Here is a 7,451-nt window from a genome sequence, read left to right as displayed (position 1 = left end):
AAAAACAGGAAGGAGTTAAATACATATTTAATGCAGTAGCAATTAAGTTTACCTGACACACTTGGCTAATAAATAGCAAAAGTGCAGCCTCACAGAAAAAGAAGTCTTTTGTTGCTTTTGCCATTCTCCCGTTCTGACCTGGGCCAAGCAGGGCAGGCTGCTCTTCAAAGGAAGGATGTGGTTACCAAGGAAGAGAAAGGCCTGCTCTGTACAGCAGAGTCTAAGTGGCAAATAGTCTGGGGGCTTTTCCTAGTACAAATGAGTACAAAAAAAACCAAATCAACCAACCAAAAAACCCCAAAGAAACCCCAACCCCCCCAATAACTCAATGCCCAGAGGAAAGGAGAAACTCCCTCATCCAACTAGGTTAGGGTGCAGTGAAGTGAAAGATCCATTTATTAAAAAAAATAAATAAATCAGGAGAAGGAATAGTATCATAGATTGAAACACATTTCCCTTACTTACAGATGTCCCCAAACAATCCCTCCTCTCCCCAAAAGACTTAAGCTGCTGTATCTTCTCTTTTACAGCCCTGAACAATATTTATCTCACATATAGCATGGAGCTGATGTAGCTTCACCTTCTACTTCAACTAGTTTGAAGGAGCTTACACATTTCTTTCCTAATCCCAAAGGAAATGCAATTCTACTTCTAACATGTCTCTTGGTTCTTTTTCTGTACTGCCCTATTTAGGCTCTGTAAACTTCAGAATTTTGTGAAATAAGCTCCCAACTTTATAAAAGCTTGTGTAAAATTCTTGCCAGTTGGGTAGGCTGTACTTTCATGCAAACTAGCTAATGAGCATCAGCTCTAGCAATGTGTACTGCTTAGCCTCTCAAATTTAGGCATAGGCTGTTCATTCCCATCAAGTTGTCTGCCCAATGCCTAAGTGACAGATCCTCACAGGATGGTAGCTAAAGCAGATTTGCTGTCTGTGCTGACAGAGCAAAGCAGACTACCACTTTTCTACCACAAGACAGTAAAGTAGAAATGCTGTTAAATTTGGAGGAAGACTCCTGGGAGCCAAGATCTGAACAGCTACAGGAGACAGAAATTCCCCAGACATTTAAACATGACTGCAATTACTTATGTGCTTAAAACTGCATACACATTGAAGCACTTGTCAAACTGGAGCCAATGGCTCTATGTGACATGGTGAGCCAAAATATTTCCTACCTCAGTACACAATAATGTTTCTGCTGGTGAACCAGCACAAAGATACATACCATTAATACATAAGTAAAGCCCTTGAAAGAAAGGCTATGGAGGATTTAGTGCTAAACATTAAGATGGGTATTTGTTGACCTGGACATAGGTCATAGAGGTGCATTTGCAGTACATCAAATCCATATGTAACCGGGGTGGGAGGTGGGGAAGAGATCTGGCCAGCAATCTTTTCACATTTTCTGGACATCTATATCTATGCTTTCAAAACACACTCAGATGACACCCAGGACAAGCAGATTCCAAATCTAACTCCTGAATGAGAACATGGACCTCAGACTGAAGAGTAGTTTTCTGGTTTGTTCTGCTGAGCCTTTCATCTGCGTTTGCTACTGGCTGATATAGTGACACCTCATCAAAAAGTTTCTAAGAGTATTAATAATATGCATTACTTACTTAAGAGTGCCTTAGAGTGCCATGCGGTTCAGAGCTGAGCACTATGGCGCAGGGACTTAGCCTTTCATTTCCATTTGTGGCCCTTAGAAGAGAGAGTCAGCAATTCAGCAGTTCATTTCAGAGAAAAATCTGTGTCTGCTCCTTTTCAAATCAGGTGAGTGAGTGCAAATTCAAGGGCTGGCAGATAACTTCATGCAGAGAGACTGCACATAGAGTCAGGAGGTTCTCTAGTGTGATCTTATTTATGAACACTAAACATGCAATCCTCCTTCTATCAGTAGGGCAGAAACAAGTGAAACACAGAGAGGTCAAAGAAGCAATTGCCTTTGAAGGCGAAATTGTTGGGGTGGAAAACCTTTAGCACTGCTTTAGTCATATTTCACTGTAAGACCAAACTGGAAAAATAAAAATGGATGTAATTAAAAATTAAAATCCAAAACTGTCCCTAAAAAGTCTTACTCAGCTGCTGCATAACCTTGAAGCTCTTTGAACCCTCTATCTGACTAAGTTGCCTAAAGCCAGCTCTGCACAGGTTCAGAATTTGCCATCCTGGCAAAGCAAAGTAGGTCAATATACTGTATCTGCCTGAACATTACCCAAATCCAAAAGCAAGTGCACACTTCCATTTCACACCACTAAGCCAGAAGTTGCATCCTCCACCTTTTTTCACAATTCATAAAAGCTCCAGTTGTGTTGACATGTTTAGGAAGAAAGAAAAAACAAAGAAAAGAGGTAATAGAGGTATGAATTCCAAGTGACATTCCTCCAGGCTGAAGAAGGGTAAGATCTCATGATTTGCTGCTGTCCACACCACTTCCTGTTGGCTAGCTCTAGTTAAATTGTATTGCTCAATATGAAACTATCTAACTGCCCTTGACACCGTGCAGGCTGAGAATTCTTCAACTATTTAACACATATCTAACAGCCTATACAGATTCACCTCGCTTACTAGAGCTAGGAGATACTACCTTCATCTATATATACTATAGGCAAGTGCACAACGAGCCTGCCTTGAGGATCAGGAGCTCTAATGACCTAGTAGCAATTTTCAAATGATTACAGTTACTGGTGATGGATGTTAATCAACTAGATACCAACAGACTGTCTAAACCTGGACAACTCCCACGACAAAAATATTTTCTCTGATTACAGAGGACATTTTGGCAGCTACAGATCTTGTGAGCGAAAACAGACAGACAACTTTTGTGTTGCATCTGTGGAATAATTAGTGCCACTATATATCTTAAAGAGCAACTTTTACAACAGCAACTTTATATCCTTTTACTTAAACATAGCCTTCTATGATTACATCAGTCTCTCTGTTAGTTAAAATAATTTTGGTGGGACTTCCTTGAGCTTTCAGGGAAAAAAAAAAATAAATTAAAGGCCAAAGTAATTTCAACAGCAACTATCTGCAGATGCTCCTCATCACAGCCCAGCACCAAATTAGTGGGAAGGAATTTCTGACTGATTTTCCACACCCATGAGGTGAGGGCTGTCTTAATCAATGTATGTTCACTTGCTGTGTCTTCTACTGCTGATCATGATTAAGAGGTTTCCACTCCCTGACTACTTAACCATACACCCCTGATAGAGTTCCACCCACTTCAGCTCTTCGTCTAATTAGTACAGAATGCAGCCTGACTCTATGTAAAAAAAAAAAAAAGCCAATTTAAAAATAAAATATTGAAAAAGTAGATCAACTGGCAGAACTGAGATGACAGGAACTTCTGGAGAGAAAAAGGTTTACGAAATGAAGTCAGATCTCTTAATTTGCTCTTCTCACTGTGCCCTGAGACCAACTGTTCCTTGGAGGAACAACAGCCTGTTTTTGTAGAAAGGTTTGTGTATTTCCTTGCTCTTTATACTGACTGAGACCCATGGGTGCTATTATGATTAATGAAAAACAAAATAAAGGAAGGTTTATATAATTCTTCAAAGTAAAGCCTGTTTTGATTTGTTTGTTTATTCTACAGCCTAAAAATCATCACGTTGTCAAGCTCCTCTCCCTCAAGGCACTTGATAGTTAAATTTTATAAATAATCATGAGCATCTGCTTAGGGCAGGGAGTTCTTAATTATAGCTGAACGTCTCCTGGGCTTTGGGTGCTCTTGAGGCATAGAGGTATTAATAAAGTGAATATGATTCCCACCTTCTTCCCAGTCTGCCATGACTGTGTATTTTTGGTATTTATAGCATTTCAAAAAAATTCCCAGTCTCCTCCTTTCCAAGATAATGTTAATCAGCAGGAGGAAAAATATTAGTTCCTCCTTCTCAGGTGAGGTTGTGACTTCCCATTCAAAGTCAGGGTTGATGATTGATTGATTTTGAGGCCTTTAGACACTGATGGAACAAAAATACTTTCAAAGTAACACAGAGCTTTGTTTGGCCTGGCATTACATAAAGCAGAGAAACAGACTGTCCTAAACTGCTTTTACTCTAAGTAGGCAAAACAAACAGAGCATGTAAAAGAAGGACCAAAAATAACTGACTTGCCTGAGATCATAGAGCAAGTCAGGAATGTGCTGGTCTCACTTGTAATAATCAATAAACTCAGCCCTTTTGTTTAGAAGAAAAAGCTAATCAGTGTGATGATCTGTTTCTGGCTCTCTTTCCACTGTAGAAAGCATTTATTGGCGTCTATTAATTTTGACACTTGACAAGTACAAGGACTTAAGAAGCTTTAATTGCTGATTCTTTCCCAGTGTGTAAAGATCAGAGGTTGAAAGCCTGATCCTTATTTGGAGGAACTGGGTTGGGTAGAGGGGTTATGCTTGTTTCACATTTAACTGTCTCCCTTCAGCATTAGATTTTATTGTGTCAGTGTTTCAAAGACATGGCTATGATGCCCAGTAAAGACCATGGCAGCATTCAAACAAACCCTGTACTCAGAACAGCACAATACAAGAGGCTTCTTCTCAGAAATATCTAATTACACACACACTCATTTTCAGCTGAGACTCAATTAGTCAAAACCTATTCAGTGTACTTATATCAACACCACACACCCTTTTGGACTGCAAGTCAGATTGGCAGAAGCAGGAAGAAAGGGCTCACTCAGACATCAGGAACAATTCAGCCATCCAAGCTCACAACAGTTATGAGTCAGTCTGGCTTGATTTCTGGTAGGCAGCTTAAAATGCATTGTTTTTGAGTACTGTGTCCAGTTCTGGGCTCCTCAGTTTAAGAAGGACATTGAGACACTTGAGCGTGTCCAGAGAAGGGCAACAAGGCTGGTGAGAGGCCTTGAACACAAGCCCTATGAGGAGAGGCTGAGGGAGCTGGGATTGTTTAGCCTGGAGAAGAGGAGGCTCAGGGGTGACCTTATTGCCCTCTACAACTACCTGAAGGGTGGTTGTAGCCAGGAGGGAGTTGGCCTCTTCTCCCAGGCAACCAGCACCAGAACAAGGGGACACAGTCTCAAGCTGCGCCAGGGGAGGTTCAGACTCGAGGTGAGGAGGAAGTTCTTCACCGAGCGAGTCATTCGGCATTGGAATGGGTTACCCAGGGAGGTGGTTGAGTCATCGACCCTGGAGGCGTTCAAGGGGAGATTGGACGTGGCACTTGGTGCCATGGTCTAGTCATGGGGTCTGCGGTGTCAGGTTGGACTCGATGATCCTCGAGGTCCTTTCCAACCTGGGTGATACTGTGATACTGTGTGATACTGTGATACTGTTTGTACCAAACAAAGCATGAATAATGATATCACCTTTATCTGCCTCTTGCACCACACTGCTGCTAGAGCTGCAGAAGACAATTCCCCCACATACACTGGTGACACTCACAAAGACTTCACCTTCAGCTTCCAACTCACAAGATTTTATGGTGGGGCAAGGCCAGGTTCAGTGGTGCAGAAGACAGTTTGAGTAGCTCTCAGCATCTCTGAGGTCAGTATAGTGAGATTGTTCATGTTCTTCAAGTTGTTTTGATCCAACCACTTTATTTAAGAGATAATAACAAAGAAGTGTTTTTATTAACACCACTGATGAATTACATTCTAAAGAATGTAACTCTGTCCCCTGAGTTGACTTTTTGGTTTGCTTGGTTCTTAGATAAAGAGGTAACAAGGCTGATTTCCCCGCTGCAAGCCAAATCACTGGAAGAGTGCATTATCATTTCTTTGGCCCACTGGGCAGGATGCTGTCATCTTTTTAAACAACAGGGATATTCTTAATTGACACTGAAAAGAAGCTTAATGGAAGTATGGGTCCCAGGGAGGCCATGTAACAGGGAGGCCAAGCAACTGCAAGTAGCACTACCAGGAATTTTCTTTAATTTTTTTTTTTCATTTTAGCCAAAGGAAGCTTTGCTTAATGTGCGTAAATGGAACAAACCATGATGCAGAGACACAACTAGAGCCTCTTCCACAGAGAAGCACATTTTAGACTACAGAGAACAGCCTGAGTCCCTTACACTCTCACTCTCTGCTCATTCTAATTCTTTGTTTTGCATTGTGGCAGAGTTTCAGGGTAGAAAGAAATCCCACCCAGATCGACTGCCCTCAAGTCAGTAAAAAGAAAACCAGAAAGACTGACACTGCCGTTTCATCTTGGTCCTCCTGCTCCACTCTAAAAGAAAAGGACAGCAGCTGTTACCAGGTACTCATGTCCTGCTGTGCAACCAAGAACAGCCTTTATTTCTGAATCCAGCTTTGGTTTAGGCCAGACAAAAATACCAAACTGTTCAGAAAGGAAAGTTACAGGCTTATGAGACAGTAGAAATTAGATGCCTAGAAATACCAAAGCTGGCATAATGAGGGACCACTGCCAGCATTTCCTAGCCGAGGTTAGCTCACAGGTCTGGAGCTTTGCCCTCTTCTCTAAGCAAAGGGAAAGATACAGGCTTGTGAGTGGTGAATGTGGTTGCTGCTATTTGTTCTCACTTTGTCTAGATGTGTCTTGAATTAGAACTGAGTAACTTAATTACCCACTTGAACTCTCAACAAACTCCCCTAAGTTCTAGCACTAAGGTTTTATTATAATTCTTTTCATTTCAGTAAGCAATGGACTATAAGTACCAAGGTGCTACTGCATTGTGCAATGTGTAAAACTGCCTCCTGCCTGTGTATTTGTTACAGGGACCAAAGAGCTAGCTGAACTACTGCTGTACTCACCATTGTAGAGACTTGCTTTTCCCAAGCCTTGGATTGATCTGTGCTCCATTCCGCCTCCATACAGGATACTGACAATTCTACCATCCATCACCAGGTAAAACTACATCATCTCACCACACCTGCTTCTAGTCACAATCTTATATTTTCTAGCTTCCAAAGATTTATTTTATCAGGATCCACATACTTCATTTTCTGCCCCTACTCAGGCAGTTTGAACATATCACTTAGGCAATGCAAAATGTCTCTGGCAGTAACGTAACACAAACGGACTACTTTAGAAAACATAATTACTGGGATGGAGTTTTCAACACATCTCTGAAAACATAATCTCTTATAATTTGAGTCCTGACTATGCTACCACCTACTAACAGAAAGAAAGAGTCACCAAAGTGGAACAGCTCTTTAGTGTCATGATGATTAACACCTGCCACAGGAGATGTAAATTCCATAGCAGCTGTGAGCTAGCATTAGAACAAGGTTGAGTTTTTTTGTAGGTTTGGTTTGCTGTTTCTTTTTTCCTTCCCGTGATGAGGAAAAATAAAAAGCCATAACAGACATGAAAGGCCAACATTTTTTTCCATGTTACTCTCTCTTGCCATTTCTCAAATGCAAGAGTTTTGTGTTTTGCTTTTTTTTGCTGGGTTGGGTTTTTGTGGTGGTGGGGTTTTTGTTTGTTTGTTGTTGTTTTTTCATTAAACATTTGCTGTAGGTCTGCAGA

Source organism: Melanerpes formicivorus, unplaced genomic scaffold (genome assembly GCF_026170545.1).
Source record: "Melanerpes formicivorus ecotype bairdi unplaced genomic scaffold, bMelFor1.0.p_v2 SCAF_6, whole genome shotgun sequence".
Lineage (NCBI taxonomy): Eukaryota > Metazoa > Chordata > Aves > Piciformes > Picidae > Melanerpes > Melanerpes formicivorus.
The sequence above is the reverse complement of the archived record's forward strand: the minus strand, read 5'-3'. Positions refer to the sequence as shown.